Raw genomic sequence first — 18461 nt, forward strand, 5'->3', positions numbered from 1 at the left:
TCCCACATGCCGCGGAGCGGCTGGGCCCGTGAGCCATGGCCGCTGAGCCTGCGTGTCCGGAGCCTGTGCTCCGCAGCGGGAGAGGCCGCAGCAGTGAGAGGCCCGCGTACCGCAAAAAAAAAAAAAAGAAAGAAAAAAAAAAGATCTTCAAAAAACAAGGAACAGTGGGGGAAAATATCAATATTCATAATATTAATAGCTCTTATAAGCCTAAGAATAACGCACTGAAACCACTAGGAAAACGCACAAAGGATTCGGACAGTTCAAAAAAAGACGAGAGCAAATCGCCAATAAATATTAAAAGATATTCAACCTTGTGGTTACCGAGGAACTAGAAATAATTAAAACAACACTAAGATGACATTTTTCACCCATTGGATGTACAAAAATTAAAAAATAATATCTGGTGATGACAAAAGTGCAGGAAAATGGACACTTTCATGCACTCGATGCAAGAGCGCAAACAGAGCCTTTTTGCAATGTAACTTCATAATGTTCATCACATTCAAATGCATTTATAATTTGGCCCAGTGGTCTCGCCTTTCAGTTTCTCTCCCACAGGCCTACTCACTAATGCTTAAAGATATTTGTGCAAGGGTGTTATTGCACTGTTATTTTCCTAATTACCTGTGAAGCACATGCCAACTACATAAAACACATAAAATGATTGACAGGATGACCAGAGGGCTCAAAGGGGCAAAAACACCCAGGAGAAACCTGGCTTGAGTAAACACTGTACAATGCAATTCACTAAAAATGGCTGGAGGAGATACAGCATAGAAAGAAATCACATTTTTTCAGACTCTCCCTCATTTCAAAGAAAGACCTAAACCTCATATAGAAAACACTAGAGTCAGGCTTTTGTTTTGTACCCTAAATTGTGCTTCTTTTCCACACGAAATCAAGGCACTCCTTAAGAAAACTTAAATGAATAAGAGGTTTTACATCAGTGCCTTCTAGTTCTGATGTCAAAAGCTGAAATGAATAATGACTATCTTCAACTGAAAACACTCTCTTTCAGGGCAGTAAACAAAGTCACATATTTACTAAAGCTAGGGGTAAAGCTATCGTCAAGGAAACATTGCTCCTTTGGCCACAGTCAGAATTATATCCTCACCAATAAATGTCTATAATATTCTTTTCTCTGCTTCTCGTTAAAGGTTCATGCAGTTCTAACTTCTACAGCCATGTTTATCCACCTAATTACATGGTGCAGCCTGCATTTGGAAGGCTAGTTCAATTTCATTATAGTTTCCCACAGCCAAAACAAAAATATCTATTTAAACTCATCCACTGAATGAAAAATAACTACCGTTTTCCTATTCAATTGATACCAATATTGGATTTGAGCACTAAAATGATGAACGATGCCTATCTGAGCAGAGGGTAAGAAATTTTAGGCTCAAAGAAAATCACCACAGCCTTTCTTCAAAATGGGTTCATCAGCAGGCTGCAAAACTCTGTTTCTGGATCACCAGGAAGACACTATTCCAAGTCCTTCTAACCACACATCTGCTCCCAACCACTCCTGATGCTGCAGTCTGTATATTTGGCTTCTCCTACCACCCCAAAACCAAAGGACCATGTCTATCCCAGGATGGTACATGCTCACTTTCTAACAGTTAGCACTCCCAGACCCCTCTGGATCCCTGGCACAGTATGCTTGTATGCTCTTAGAGCTACTTGCACATGGAGGCTCCACTTACCTGTGTTGTGAAGTACTGGATACCCAGGAACATAATGATTAAGGCTTAGGACATAAAGTTCGACGGCTGAAGGAAATCCCAGCTCTGCCATGTACCTTGTATGTCCTTGAGCACATTATTTAATCTCCCTCATCATCAGTTTCTTTACCTGTAAAATGGGAATAATAAAAGCACTTATAGGGTTGCCAAGATCATTAAATAGACTAGTATTGTGTCTGGAACATGAAAAGTACAGAAGACTTAGCTCTAATTGCTAGATTCTCATTATCTACCTGCACACCGTGCCTTAGTCAGACTTAGCAAAACAGGTTACACGAATTCCCACAAGGCCAAGGGACTGCTTGCAGGTTTCCCCAGGCTGTGGGCAAGTACACAGCACTGAAGGCAATTCCACCAAGCAGGAAGTGAGCTGGAGAAGTTCCACCCAGACTCCCAGTCATGCCTGCCTCTCCATTTTCTATTTCACTTTATGGGGAACCAGATAAAAAGGACATTATTTCCACAGCTCTATGCCACTGTGTGCACATCTACTTTGTAAAACCAGGCTTTCTGCAGCCCTAGTTGTGCACACACGTGTCCACTGCTAGATTGTGAACCTGAACCAAGTTCTGTCTCAGAGAGGTGAGAGAAAGACACCTATTTATTTGATCATTCCTTCTCCTTGGAATCCTAATGGTTTCTTTAAGTGGCTCTGAGAAAAGTTGTTGTACCTGTAGGATCTGAATTAAGTCTGGCCAGCCTGCTGCTGCTATACTAATTCTATATTTTCTCTTTGGTTTTTCCACAGCCACACTTAAAAGAATCAAAGTTCATGCAGAAAGTATTCTGAGAATAGCTGCTGCAGTGTTTGTAGAACTGTATCAGAGGAACTAGAGATAGCAGAAGTGTTATCTAGTTCAGAGGCCAGAAGCAGTATTGTTCTGAATACAATCAAATGTTTGATTTCTTTGAATGACCGAATGTAACTCCTATACATAGCCAATGAGTAAACATGACCAAAAGCTGACTTTCCCCGCTCGGTTGAAACCTCCAGCTAAATGAATCATAGTAGTTCTATGAGAAAGTGAGGGGAAAACCCACCAATAACTAGTCAAGAAATTTTCTAGACTAACTGAGGAAGTAACTGGGGGGGGAAAGAGGCAGAATGCCTAGCAAATCCATTGTTTTTCTGATGGCATCTCCTATGTGCTCCAAATCACCTAAGAGTTCCTTGGATTGGAGAGTGTATTACATTGCACTGATTGCCTTTATTCAGTTAAGAGTGGAAACTGCCTGGGGACAAAGTCTCACCTGGCATTAGTAGTAGCAGTGGATTTGGTGAGTCAGGTGCCTGGGTTTGAATACAGTATCTGCCATTTTATCTCTATGAACTTGGACTAGTTATTCCATCTCTTTGGGCTTCACTTTCATTTTTGTAAAATGAGGACAATATTACTATCTGCCTCGTAAAATTATTGTTGGTATTGCTTGTATTAACTCATCCATCTAAAACCCTATGTCCAGGCCCAGGCATAATTACTGATGATCAATAATTATCAGTTGCTTGGGCTTCCCTGGTGGCGCAGTGGTTGCGCGTCCGCCTGCCGATGCAGGGGAACCGGGTTCGCGCCCCGGTCTGGGAGGATCCCACATGCCGCGGAGCGGCTGGGCCCGTGAGCCATGGCCGCTGGGCCTGCGCGTCCGGAGCCTGTCCTCCGCAACGGGAGAGGCCGCAGCAGAGGGAGGCCCGCGTACCACAAAAAAAAAAAAATAATAATAATAATAATAATTATCAGTTGCTATTGCCGAACATTGCTATCCTCCAAGTACAGAGTCCAGTGCACAGAAAATTCTCAAGACAATCGTCTCAAGACGATTTAATAAATCAATCCCAAGTGTTGCCTCATGGAACTGCTACATTGGTGAATAAATTAAGTAGTTTGGAAAAACTGTGTCATCATATCATCACACCTCTGCTTACCTCATCAAACATTTCTATTCTTTATTCATTTAGGAGGATTGCATGAAATTTTGTAGCAGCTCTACAGGGATAACAGGAATTTAAAATATGTCAAGGGAGTTGTTTCTTTATTCAACAAACACTTTTCAAACAGATACAGTTTTCCAAAAGTGAAAACACTAAGAAAATGACAAAAAGATAAAATTCCTATATCATTTTTATTGATAATAACAGCCTATATTTATCACCCACCACACAATAAGCATGGTGTTACGCTCATTATATATATTAGCTCATTTTACGCTGACAAAGTGGTTATTATGTCCATTTTAGAGAGAAGAAAACTAAGATTCGAACAAGCTCAATAACTTGCCTGACAGTTTTCAGCTAGAGTTTTCCAGAGTTAAATCTCCTCTGTATTTCCAAAGCCTGTTCTTTTTCTACTTTCTTACTATCCCTCTTTCAACATCTTACTATGATATCAGGCAGAATGAAATAAGTACTCTATTGGAGATATGAATAGATTATCATGGAGCTCCTGAACTCTGGAACTCTTGGAAGGAGAACAGTCAATCCAGATGGTGGAGAATGAGGGGTGACTTTATTCAGGGCATTTAAAATGAACTATATAAGATAAGGGGGATTACAGAGGGGAAAGAGGGAGAGGAAGGGAACTCCAGGAAGTAAAAACATATCAGCCAAGCCCCAGCAGTGTCACCTCACAGGGGAGAGTAGCTGTGTGCCAGGACTTAGAAAACAGGCTGCGAGTAGGGGCGGATTATACCTAGGTAGGGGCAGAACGGCCAGAGTGTTGGAAAAGACTGTTCTTTAAAGTACGGACATGATCTCTCTGCATAGTCACAAACTTTATTGCATACCCGAAGCACAGATGAACTCGAACCCTACCTTAGTTTTGGAGAATCATCACAATTCCTATTTGAGTGGGTCTGACTTAATGGTGTTTGTATATAACACACACACACAACTATGAGCGGACGATGTCTAAACAATCATACCTTGGTCATTCATTCTCTCCACTCATCTTCTGCCATAAGGGAAATTACCCAGAGATTATTCTCAATCCTACAAATAATCGATGAACAAATATATAAGGTGAAATCAGTCTGTTGCAAGACCTGAGAGAGAGAGAGAGAGAGAGAGAGAGAGAGAGAGAGAGAGAACATGCTTTATCAGTGTCTCCAAAGCAGGTGTTTTAAGAGGAATATAGGGTTTAGAAAATGGCAGGCCTGGGCATCAATATACAGCATGTAGTGGAGGAAGTTCACAGAACTGTGGGCCTTCAAGATGGTCTATTTCCCCCAGTTTTACAGATGAAAAGTTTCCAAAGCCCTGGACCTGCACCACAACCCAGCACTCCTGTTGTTGCCCTGGACTGTCCTACCACTTCATCATCAGTTGCTCTGAAAGCAGTGGCAGCGCCTCTAGAATACATCCCGCTTGCCTCTAAAAGGAAGGCTTTTTTTGGCTACAGCCAAAGGAAAGTGGGAAGATAAAACAAACTTTAATTCATCTGTTCTTACTCACAGGCTTCCCATCAAGGATGGGTTTCATCCTTATTTAGAATCAATACTAAGTAAAGAAAGTATAAATATACCAATTGAAAAACTCTTTCTGTGGATGCCTTGGCAGCCACAGTTAAATTGCTTGAGGTTTACAGACACCATGCATTTTCCCCAGCACTTATTCTGAAACCCTCAAGTGTTAAACTCAAATCATTTCCTGGGACCCTTGATAGAATAGAATCCAAGATATGTTAATAGGTTTTGTTTGTTTTGTTTTGTTTTGTTTTGTGTTTAGGAGGGAGGTTTGTAGTTCTGGGACAGTTAGGTAAATCCCTAACAGACCGATGGAGTTTTTGAATCTTAATTGGTTGTGTTGAATATTTTTCCCCAAGAGATAAGAGTAACTATATTTAATCACTATGTCTGAGAACAGTAAAAGGATCTGGGTGAAACTGAGGAATTTCCCCTGGGCATTTCCCATAGGTTAGCCTTGTGTCAAGGGATTCAAACCTCAGAGAGCTCCTAGGGCCTCTGTGTGCCACTATAGGAAGTGGCACAGACTCTCAATCAGGTGACATTATCACATTAACTACTATTATAATCCAAGGGAAAATCAAACTCCAAAGAAAGTTTAGATTCTTCACGTGTAAAATAGGAGACTTGAACTGACACATCCCTTTAGAACTTTTCTGACACTGATCTATTCCATTTGTGGGGCGTTGTTCTGGGCAAACACAAAATGAACCACAAGATAAGTGCTCAGAGCTGAGCATTTTGAGCAAATAAAAGAAAAATGCATGTTGGGAATGCATCTAAAGGGTCTACAGCTGGATTTGTTCCCTAGCTTAGAAAACCTGAAAACCTTTGGATGGTGCAGTCTCTGGGTCAATGAGTTTCAAGTAGGTTCACTTTTTTAAGGACAGCAGGGGTGGATTTATCTTCCTAGTAGGTGAAACCAAAACAACCTTGAGTGATGAGCCCAGATCTTGGGCTACTCTCTGGTTCCTTTTCCACTACATTATGCTACCTAGATTTTCTCCTTCAGACTTAAAAGAAAGAAGAACATGAAATGACAGGCAGATGACTTGGAAAATGTCAAACCATGATCTCCAGACTTTCTAAAAACTAGTTCCAGAAGACATCTCATATAAAAATGTTTTCAAGGTGCAAAACGTGGGATACTAGAAAATTCATCTCTCTCTTGGAGTTTAGAAAGCATCATTTTAAAAAAGCTCAGAAAGATCCTATTTAGAGAAAATCTGCATGCATTTGCTTAAACTAGCATGTCCTAACTTATCTGGCCAGTGAAGACATAATAATCTACACAAACCACCAATTATCATTGTATCTGATTTGCAAAGACATAGAAGTGATCATTCGTGTAGGCATATGGAAAGATCACTTTACCTGTACTTTAAAGTGACTATGTCTCCCATCTTAGCATGCGCCCATCGGTAGCTCCTTTTCCTAATTACCTCATTCAGCACAGTCTGCTTTTCAGTACAGTACTTGACAGCCTGATCTCAGTTGTCTTCGTTCCAGCCTTTGACATTACACCTCTGTATCCCCCAAATTACCTGGCATAATACTTGCAGGTCATGGATACTCAAATACTTGTGATGATCCTTTAACCGACCTTCACGAAATGTTTTAGTCATTCAAATGTGAATGCTCAAGTTGATCACGTGTACTTGGGCCAATCGACTTCTACAGCCCATTGGTTTTGTGGGATACTATCCAATGATGCACATCCAACCCTTCATGTGTCAGTTAGAAGAGTGCAGCAAATCTAATCTTTGCTTAAATATAAACCTGGAGTAAAGAGAAGCCACAAGAATCCTCCCTCAAAGCCAGTACACACAAATCAGGGTCAGTAGTTAGAGGCACACGGTCATCTGCCCAGTGACCTATCTTTACCCTTGGGAGCTGGTAAAGTTCCAGACAAGCCCTGGTGGGGAGGATGGACGGTGAGGAGGAATGAGCCCAGACCGGCGTGGCCAGAGGCTCCACGCGGCCTGGAGTGGCTCCATGCAGTCCTGCCATTGGTTAGAATCCCAAATGATAAGGTCACAGCCAGTAACAAGTAGCAGAGACAAATGGACACAGGGAACCGCACGTAGCCATATGCACATATCGATCAGAAGGAACAAAAACAAATTATTTAAGATGAAGTATGTTGGTGGAGACAAATGTACAGGTACAAAAGAAATTGGAACACTTGTACAGTGTTGTAGGGATGCAAACTGGTGCAGCCACTATGGAAAGCAGTATGGCGGTGCCTCAAAAAATTAAGAACGGAACTATCGTATGATTCAGCAATCCCACTTCTGAGTATTTATCCCAAAGAACTGAAATCAGGATCTGAAAGAGATATTAACACAATATTCACAGCGTTATTCACAATAGCTAAGATGTGGAAACAACCTAAATGTCCATTGACAGATGAATGGACAAGGAAAAAGTGGTATTTACACACATGAACTATTATTCAGCCTTTAAAAAATGAAATTCTGTAATATGTGACAACATGAATGAACCTGGAGGGTATCATGGTAAATGACATAAGCCAGTCACAGAAAGATAAGTACTGCATGATTCCATTTATATGCGGTATCTAAAATAGTCAAATTCAGGGACTTCCCTGGTAGTCCAGTGGTTAAGACTTCACGCTGCCAACGCAGGGGGCGCAGGTTCAATCCCTGGTTGGGGAAATAAGATCCTATATGACGCGTGGCGCAGCCAAGTAAATAAATAAATAAATTTTAAAAAATAAATAAAACAAAATAGTCAAATTCATAGACTCACAGAGCAGAACGGTGGTCACCAGTGGCCAGGGGAAGAGAGAAATGGGGAGTGACAAATCAGCGGGCATAAAGTTTCGGTTAAGCAAGATGAATAAATTCTAGAGACCTGCTGTACAACACTGCACCTGTAGTCAACAATAATGTGTTCCACACTCAAAAATTTAAGAGGGCAGATCTCAAGTTACGTTTCTTACTACAATAAGATTTTATAGAATAAAAGATGAAATAAAGGTCCTTGAGATGCTGTAGGTACTTAATACATTGCATCATTATTCTGACTCAGCGGGCTCTGAATAAGAGGGTATGCTTTAGTGAATAAGAACATGTGTAGACTGGAGTCTAACAAACTGTGTTCAAAATCCTCCTGATCCCTCAATTTTATAAGATTAAAGTTAGGGACTTCCCTGGTGGTGCAGTGGTTAAGAATCCGCCTGCCAGTGCAGGGGACATGGATTCGAGCCCTGGTCCAGGAAGATCCCACATGCTGTGAAGCAACAAAGCCCGTGCGCCACAACTACCGAGCCGGCGCTCTAGAGCCCGCGAGCTACAACTACTGAAGCCCACGTGCCTAGAGCCCATGCTCGGCAACAAGAGAAGCCACCGCAGTGAGAAGCCCGCGCACCACAACGAAGACCCAATGCAGTCAAAAATAAATAAATAAAATAAATAAATTTATTTAAAAAAATTAAATGGAATTATATAGGGCATATAGCATGGAGGCAGTTCCTAACATATAGTAAGTATATTTTGAACATGTTTTTAAAAAATAGGATAGTGTGAAGATCTTACTATTTTGTCATTATTGGTTGGTCTTTCTTTAAAGTTTACAACCTCCAGATTAGCTCGACTTAATTAATTAGCTTAATTAGCTACTGGCTTACTTCACTTTTCCCTTTTGTTTCCCTCCTCTCCCTTCTCATTCCTGTGTCGTTTCTTCTCTCTCTGATCTCTTATATACCAGGTCAACCACAGTCTTTTAAATGCCTACTCCCCTCCAGTGAGAGAGAGAGAGAGACAGAAGTTGGCCATGGAGTGAAGGAGGGTCACAGTAGCTCTCACACATCTCAGGATCTGAGGAACAATGGAGGACAAGTCATTTTTCATCTCCCATGAAACTGCCATAATCTAGACTCACTGCTCTGCCCCTGAACTCATAACAGCACCCTAAGCTCACTCGGTTCTTGGCTTAACTACCTTTGATTGCGATAAGGGCACATACCAACCCATAATACTTAGGTAACCATCAGGCTACTGTCCAAGACTTACTGGCTCCTTTCTTTAACCAGAAATTATTTACTTAACAAATACTTCCCAGAAATCAAATGTCAGTCAGCTACTAATTTGAAAAACAAGCAAATTCAACAATTTAGTAGAAGTGGCTCCAAACAACACATATGCATGCAAACATCTCTCTAATAGACATAAACAATTTTTAAGTAATCTTTCTAAAAGTGAGTACAAAATATAGACAGAAAAATACACAAATTACAAGGTTAAAGCTTGATAAATTTTCACAAAGGGAGCACACCCAATCAACCATCACCCTGACCAAGAAATAGAACATTTCAAACATCCCAGGGTACTTCATCACCCCTTCTTCCAGTCACCACCCCTCCAAGAGTTTTTTTTTTTGTTTTTTTTGTTTGTTTGTTTGTTTTTGCTGTACGCGGGCCTCTCACTGCTGTGGCCTCTCCCGTTGCGGAGCACAGGCTCTGGACATGCAGGCTCAGCGGCCATGGCTCACGGGCCCAGCCGCCCCGCGGCATGTGGGATCTTCCCGGACCGGGGCACGAACCCATGTCCCCTGCATCGGCAAGCGGACTCTCAACCACTGCGCCACCAGGGAAGCCCTCTCCAAGAGTTTTAATACCATAGACTAATTGCCTTATTTTGAACTTTTCTTAAATAGAATTAATCAGTCTCTAGTCTCTTGTGTCTGGCTTCTTCTGCTCAACATATGGTTATGAGATTCATCCAAATGAGGGACTTCCCGGGGTGGCACGGTGGATAAGAATCCGCCTGCCAATGCAGAGGGCTCGAGTTCGACCCCTGGTCCAGGAAGATCCCACATGCTGCGGAGCAACTAAGCCCGTGCACCACAACTACAGAGCCTTTGCTCTAGAGCCCACAAGCCACGACTATTGAGCCCACGTGCTGCAACTACTGAAGCCCACGTGCCTAGAGCCCGTGCTCCACAACAAGAGAAGCCACTACAAGAAGCCCGTGCACCGCAACAAAGAGTAATCCCCTCTCACCACAACTAGAGAAAGCCTGCAAGCAGCAACGAAGACCCAACGCAGCCAAAAATAAATAAAATTAAATCTTTTTTAAAAAAAGATTCATCCAAGCAATCCAGGTATCATCAAATTTAGCTGATGAAAATGTAAATTAATTTTAATAATTCTGAAAAGTTTAGAGTATATCAAGTCTTAAAATGTTCATATCCCTTGATCCAATGATTCTACCTCAAATAATCCATTCCAAAATTTTTTTAAATAGGTGAGAATTTACATTCTAAAATGATTATTAAAGATATATTTAACTGTGATGAAAATAACAATATGGGAATAGTTTAAAAAAAGAAAGATTCATCCATGCTATTGCATGCAGCCATAGTCCCTTTGTTTCACTGATGTAGATTAATCCTCAGCAGCAGATTTCAATTAGCTTTATATACCAAACCCAGCACACTTCTGATTGCTTATAAGCAGAGGTTATATATGGACTAGGGGCAAGATCAACAATCTGCTTAACTCTTAAACCACGCTTTTTATTTATTCTTTCTCATACAGACTTCTCCTTGGCAATAACCTGAGACCAGCCATTTGAAAAAATTAGCTTTCAAATTATGAATTTCCTTTTTCCAGGCTCTGCCCCACCAGTGATTCTCCACTTCCCCCGACTACCTCTCCTACTTCACCCACCCTTCCCAAAGGTATGAACATCCGGGAGTCTGAGGTGTAATATTTTCCTTCCCTAACAATAAGAAAAAAAAAAAAAACAACTACATGGGCAGAGGATGTTGGACAGTTTTCAATCCCTGTCTAATGGGGTCTTCAGACTCTTCACTGTTTTGTTTGAAGTGTCATGGGTGTTCACACAAATATATATAAGAAGAAAAATTGTTCCCACATAAAAAAATTATTTAGGATCTATCTGGGCCAATACTGTTTCCTACCACTTGCAGTAGGTGGAGAAAAATGAGAGTTGACTATAATGAACTAAAGTGAAGGTGAATGTTACAGCCAAGCAAGTGGATGCCGAGAGACCATGTACGTGTTTGGCTCAGCCATGGAAAAAGCCCTGGAGCATGGAAGAAAGATGGAGATGCTAAAAATGGAAGAAAGGAAGCATACCAGGCAATACAGTTGCTCCACAATGTCATTCCTGCCCATCCCAGAGGGGCATAAATAGAAATATTCTGGAATTTAGTACTACTGATATTTAAGCCCAATTTTCAGCAAGGTCAAGACTAATAGCGAGTTGTGTGTTTTACTAACTTAGGTTGCAAGCGCCTTTGGGCGGATCTGGTACCTTCTTCTATATCTCACTCGGCGCCAAGAACACTGTTAGCCATCAACAAAACCATAATAGACCTCGAGTCTTCTCCAAAGGCCAACAAAAACACATACACTGAGCTAATGGGGACATTTACAGGCAAGAATTGTGCACCAAGCCTGTTTCCTATTTGTTTTGATTTTGGTTTTGTTCTTCTAGCTATAAATGAAAAGAAAAAAACTATTTTTAGAATTTCAAAAGGCTATCTCTGAGAGCTGGCCTCTGAGTTCACAGTAATTTCAGGAAAATGGGAATGTAGTACTTAACACTGCAAAGAATAAATGTATACTTTGAGAACTGTTTGGTTATTCCTCCCCCACCCCTATATTCTCTTCCCTTTGGAGAAACCTAGAAAAATAATTTTGTCCAAGGCCACCCTGAAATTCAGTGACAATTCCAGGAATAAAATTTAGATGTTTCTTTCAACACTGTCTCTGATCCAGCCTAGGAATAGTCACCATTTTCCCAATATTTCCAATGTAAGTGTCCTTGTGATGGGCGAACTCAACTTGTTTGTGTTTCTGAAAATAACGCAACTTGATGGAGATAGGGATTGTGAACAAATAGACACAAGCAACACAAACTCAGAGACTAGTAGGCTGCTCTATGAACAAGAATGGCTTTGACTTCAACCACGGTTCTTTGAACCCAGAGAAAGACCACATATAATGACTGTCAATCACTGGAAAACTCAATGGTATTAATGGCGCTTCTACTATAAGTACTCAGAACACAAAAGTTTCTGTGTCCCTCATATTCTCTTCCTCCAAAATACTAGTAGAAAATGATACACCTGCAAGTCATGGACTTTATCCATCAAAAAATAGATAAATGAAAATTTTTGGAAGAGCCAAAACATATCAGCACAGGAGCCAAAACATATCAGCCAAAACATACCAGAAAATTGTAATGCAACATGGTAGAGCAGAGAGAGAATGGGCCATAGAGGCAGATATACCTGACTAGCAATTCCAGTTTTACTTGTTACTAGTTCTGCAGTTTTCTAAATCTCTCTCAGCTTAATTTCTTCATTTATAAAATCAGAACTGAAATATTTTTTCAGAGTTCTTTCAACTGCAATTATCAAAACAACCCAATTTTGTATAAGCAAAAGCATAAATAAATAAGAAATAAAAGAAATTTATTGACTATGTAACTAAAAAACCTAGGAGTCTCTGGCTTCTGGCACACTTGGATTCAGGTACTCAATACTGCCAGGAAGTGATCTCTCCCATATGCCTTCTTTCTTCTGAAATGGCTTAATTTTCAAGTATGCTTTCCCATCATGATGGTCCCCAGAACTCAAGGGTAATATCCTCATAGCCCCAAGTCTAACGCGATGAAGGCTTCTCTTGGCCAACATGTGTAACAAGAGTTTACGAATTGAACCTCATTTATTCTGATCAGTTATATGTTCAGAGCTGGAGGCATCACTGGAAGGTACTGTACATCAGAGTGCTATTACCTGGATAAAGGTAAAAGACATCTGGAAAGGCCAAAGCAACCAATGTCTTCTACAATGAATCTTGGGATTATTATAGAAGCAAACAAATAAAACTTATTCTAGTACCCTATAATTTCCATTAAGACAACAACAAATTAAAGTCATTCTTATAGGTGGAGGTATCTTTGACAGCCAGGAAATATTTGCTTGTATTGACCCCAGTTAAGCACACAACACACTTAGTAGTGAAATCTCCATGATCTCCACAATATTCTGCCCAAATTAGGTAAGGGTGCAAGATGAGATTTTAGCTGGATTGAAAGGGGCAAAGGATTTAGCCAAGCAAAGAAGAACAGAGAAGTCATTCTAAGGGGAAGTAATAAAACAAGATAATGACGATATATTTTTCATATAAGAAAGAGTTTTGTGGGTAAGATGAGTATTCTAACCAACAGAAAATGGCATATCATGAAGTAAATTTATAAATATTCTAGTAGGAAGAGTTTGCATACCTCCAACAAAAATAAAATTTACAGAATTAAGTTGTTTAAAATGTCATTAGCATGGAAAGATGTTTTTGGAAGTACTCATTCAACATAGTTCTTTGGAAAGATACTCCTCTTCCTTAAGCTGGTCTGCATTCAATGAGGCAGGCTGTGTGCAAACATAAATTTGACAAATGAGATTCAGCCCTCTTCATTAAGGACACAATTAGCTCACTCCAGTACAGATGAGGATTTATTGGTTTAAGCATGTTAATAAAAGCCTGGCTGCAGCAGAGAAACAAAAAGTAGTTTAAAATGAGAAAATTGCATTAATATACATGATGTGGGTTCTAACTGGGGCCAAAATGAAAACTATTTCCTGGATTTCAGATAGAGATCTGTCCAACAACAACCTTATTTTGAGCATTTTGAAGGCAGACTTCAAATAAATAATGAAAAGCAAGACAGAAACATTTAACCAAATGTGAAAAGAGTTTTTTTTAAACACATTGAGAGTGCCAACCATAAATAAATTTTGCAAGCAATACTAAGCCAGACTTACCATCCTTCCGGTAATGCACCTACATCAGGCACCAAGAATCTTTATTTCTGGCTGTGATGAATTCAGATGAGTTATCCCGTTCTCAAAAAGATGTCTACAGAAGGCTCTACTGACTGCCAAAAGCACTATTCTCTCAAAATAGAAATCCTTTCTCAGTTCGACTTAAGTCTGTTATGATAATCTCAGGGAATTTACCAGTTTGGGAAGATTTATTTCATGGAAATGAAGTGTTTCCAAGGTTTAAAGAAATTCACTCCATATTTCGGGAAATGAGCATGTGATATATTTTGCATGCTGTTTTAATAGAAGAAGCAATAGCTCTTTCTACAGGGTGTTGTGAGCTATTGAATAAAAGCTGTTGTACGGTCACAATCAAGGAGTAAAAACAAGACCTTGAAAAAAGTGAATATAATAAACTACAATCTTGAGAAAATAAGGGCATTTTGAGGCCATAATGGCAAAGCACTAGGTTCCAAAACAAAAAATTCAATTCTAATTATTTTTCATTATTATAAGCTTGTTTCTAAACATGAACCCATTGAGGAGTGTCTATGTCAAGTATTCACTGGATGGTATGACGCCTGCCAAGCATCTCTATTGCTTTGGGTCCTACAGTTTGGTGTTCGTGGTGTAAAGAGATCTTTCCTCAACTCTTCCCCTAACCAAGAGCTCTGAAGCAAAACAGAGTTAATGCTGTGGCTAAACAGTTTTGATTACAACAAGAGTGTGCACAGGGACTTCCTGGTGCTCCAGTTCTTAAGAATCCACCTTCCAATGCAGGGGCTGCGGGTTCGATCCCTGGTCAGGGAACTAAGATCCACATGCCACAGGGCAACTAAGCCCGCACACCGCAACTACCGAGCCCACATGCCACAGCTAGAGAGAAGCCCGCGCGCCACAACTAGAGAGAAGCCCGCGTGCCGCAAAGAAAGATCCCGCATGCTGCAACGAAGATCCCCCATGCTGCAACTTAAGACCTGACACAGCCAAATAAAAAAATATTTTTTTTAAAAAAGAAAAAGAGTGCACACAGCTTTCTAGATGTCTGATGAGCTGTGAAGATCAAGTCAGCCTTGGGGTTTTGCTCATAGGAGAGACACCTAACCTCATCTCCAGAAAACAAGAAGGTTTCTATGAATAGGGGAAATATAAGCCAGGAATTGAAGGAGGAGGGGAAGGAGTTATTCAGGTAAATAAGGTCTTGAGGGGGACTGGCATGTCATTGGCACAGTGGGAGCACGGCTCTCTGGAGGACCTGGTACATGTTCTGTAGAGTGAACGAGCAGTGTATAACGGGGTAGCCAGTGGAGAGAGGAGGTTAGAAACGTAAGCAGAGACGAGACCATGCTAAATCTGGTAGGCCATGATCGGGACCTGTACTTTATTCTAAGAGCAACGGGGAGCCGTGTAAATCATCAGAAAATTCTATCATCCCTACATAAGAAATATATCCAGAATCTGACCACACTTTAAAAACATCTTCATCTCCATCATGGTCCAAGCCACTATCAACTCCTGCCCAGAGTACTGCAATTGCCTTCTACCTGGCCTTCCTACCTTCCCTTGCTCCCTTCATGCTCTTCTCCTCTGGGTACTCCCTACACCTCGACCCTGCTCTACTTTTCTGCACAGCACTTATCAGACATATTCTATATTGCCACCAGAAGGGCAGGAATAAACCAGTTTTGTTCACTACCCTATTACTTGCTTTTAGAAAAATGCATGGCCCCAAGAAAGGTTTTGATCATTGAGGACTAGCTTGTGCTTCCTATATTCCAAATCCTCCAGCGGCTTACCATTTCACGATGATGAAAAGTCAGAATCCTTACTCTGACTCCCGGGGCCCTGCAGGACCTGGTCTTCCAGACTCTTGCCTCTTCTCTGCTTTCATCTCCTACCACTTTCCCACTTGCTCCCTTTGCTAGAAACACACTGGTCTTTCCATTTCCTGACTATTGCAAGCATGCATCACCCCCAGGACCTTTGCACTTCCTACTCTCTATTGCTCCACATAGCTGTACAATTTGATCCTACACTTCCTTCAAATCTGCTCAAATGCCACCTGCCCAGAGAGGCCTTTTCTCTACCACCCCACACAACAGCAGCCCCTTCCTGCCACCCTGGTCATTCTCTTTCCCCTTACTTGGTTTTATTCAGTTTCATGATCGTGAAAAAGTGGAAAATACTTATCGTAATACCTATTTATGTGTGTTGCCTGTCTAACTCTAAAAGAAGATCAGTTCTATGAAGGCAGCAGATTTATTTGGGTCGTGACCGTTCCTTGGCACTTAGAACTATGTTTTATCCATGCTAAGTACCTGCATTAGAGGAATCAACTGGGAATCAGAAATTACATCAGTTATTTGATGAGAGGGAATTTAACATCAAGAGGTGCTAAGTACTATTAAGTTGTTAAGTAGGTACCTGAAAGGTACAAAGAGAACTCTCAAGTGTCCTAGAAGTAACCACAGCAGGAAACAAATACCACCTCTCTGGCACAGGGAATAAGGAAGATGTTGGAAATGTTAAATGTAGAAACCTAGGAGAGAGTCCTTGCAGAGCTGAAACTCAGGGCTGTGAGAAGGGGGCTCTCAAGGCTGGTGTCTCTGAGCTCTGAGGAGTGGCCTGGTGGGCTTGGGACCCAGATCTCTGAAGAAGGACTGCTGGAGGCTGGGACTGGCAAGATGGCAAGTGTGATGAAACGGGCTCTTTTCACACTGAAAGAACTAACGGCACATTGGATCCAGCTGTTGCTTTGGGAAGGAACAACTGCTATGGGGTGAAGAAGTATTGCTTGGGTGATACTACTGGGAACAGAGAGCAGAAAGGAAGCCCTTTGGAAGCTGGGAGGAATGAGGATATCCCTTCTTCTTCTTCGAGACTTGCAGTCTCCTTCTGACGCCGCCATTGGTGGAGTCTAACATGGAGCCAGCTAACCCAACCAAAATGTGGTTTGCACAGTCCCAGCCCCAGCCGGCAGTACAAAACTGAGTATTAAAGGGTGGGTTTGAAGCTGAGAGACAACTCAATAACTTGCACAGTACTCAATACATTTCTGTTGAAAGAAGATATTGAATGCATTGTAATGTCTTCAAAAATCATTTAAATTGACTAAAAATTAAGCATGCTGCTGATAATAAATAGCAATTAAAAAATTATCCAAAGGACACAGAGGCAATTGAGGCTTGTCAGGCTACAGCCAAGTTAAGTAATCAATTTCTATCACAGGCAGCGAATGATATTCTGTTTCCTGGCAGCTGAGGTAAAAATGGAAATATGCCATGCATTAAAATTTAATTATAATAGTGCAGAGAGAACAGCACTTTATCTAAAGATAAAGTTTTTTTTTTTTTTCCCAAAGCAGAGGTTTGATATTTTCAAGCATGCATATTTGTTTGAAACCCCACAATTCAACACCAGGCAACATGAAATAAGAAGGCTCAGTCTTGCTTACATTTTAGCTCATAGTAATGTGTGTGTGTGTGTGTGTGTGTGTGTGTGTGTGCGCGTGTGCGTGTGCGTGTGTGTGTGGTATGTGTGTGTGACCAGCTGTTGGCCTCATCTATAAAAGAACATCAATACATAAACTAGCAAACATCTCATTTTAAGAACTAGATTCTCAGGAGCCATCAGGATGAATTAGGAGCAAAATGCATGCCTGAATAAGAGAATAAATCCACTTGTGGGCCAAGAGTGACTGAATCCCTAACAAAAGACATAATAGATTGACTTCTTGCCTGAGGATACTTAAAATAGAATGTCTACCAATTACAATGAATTTTTTGTTTTGCAAAATTTTATGCTGAGTTGCTCCTTATAGAAGTAAGATGCCAATAGACCTACACTGCTTCTTATGTTCACTCTTAGAGAATACGACAAGGTTATCCGCATAAAGAAGGATGCTTGTATTTCTCTTTATTGCAGCAGGAGGAGATAAAGTCAATTCACTTCATACTTGTCCTATGTTGATAAAGATTTTAAAAAACAGGTGCTATAACTTAGTCCTGCTTGATATCAGTTAAGGCTGTACTGTTCTTCACGATGAAGATATTTCTGGCTACTCTAATTTTGGCAAATATGTTAAGTGAGAGAGACAGTAATAGTCGAGGTGACTGTCTGGATAGCATGAGTTGGCCCATAAACAATTGTCCATAGAATCAGAGGTGGATGGTGGAGCAGTGATGAAGATTACATACAGCCTTGAGATGTTCTTAAACCCAAGGCACACCAATGCAAGTGCATCGAGATAAATAGTTATATTTTCAATTTTGAAACATGGATTAAAAAGATAACCTCAGGGCTTTCCTGGTGGCGCAGTGGTTGAGAGTCCGCCTGCCGATGCAGGGGACACGGGTTCATGTCCCGGTCCGGGAAGATCCCACATGCCGCGGAGCAGCTGGGCCCGTGAGCCATGGCCGCTGAGCCTGCGCGTCTAGAGCC

The 18461-nt window shown here is 41.0% G+C and overlaps 1 long non-coding RNA gene across 1 annotated transcript in view; it reads right to left on the reverse strand.

Moving 5' to 3' along the window:
* LOC129392848 (uncharacterized) overlaps nt 1-18461 on the reverse strand; it is a 272680-nt gene that overhangs the window by 99289 nt on the left and 154930 nt on the right. Inside the window, exons 3-4 of the long non-coding RNA XR_008619517.1 lie at nt 4662-4781; nt 1707-1854 (exon numbers count right to left, since the gene is read on the reverse strand). This is a non-coding gene — a long non-coding RNA (uncharacterized lncRNA). The remainder of the gene's footprint in view (nt 1-1706; nt 1855-4661; nt 4782-18461) is intronic.

Source organism: Physeter macrocephalus, chromosome 15 (assembly GCF_002837175.3).
Source record: "Physeter macrocephalus isolate SW-GA chromosome 15, ASM283717v5, whole genome shotgun sequence".
Classification (NCBI taxonomy): domain Eukaryota; kingdom Metazoa; phylum Chordata; class Mammalia; order Artiodactyla; family Physeteridae; genus Physeter; species Physeter macrocephalus.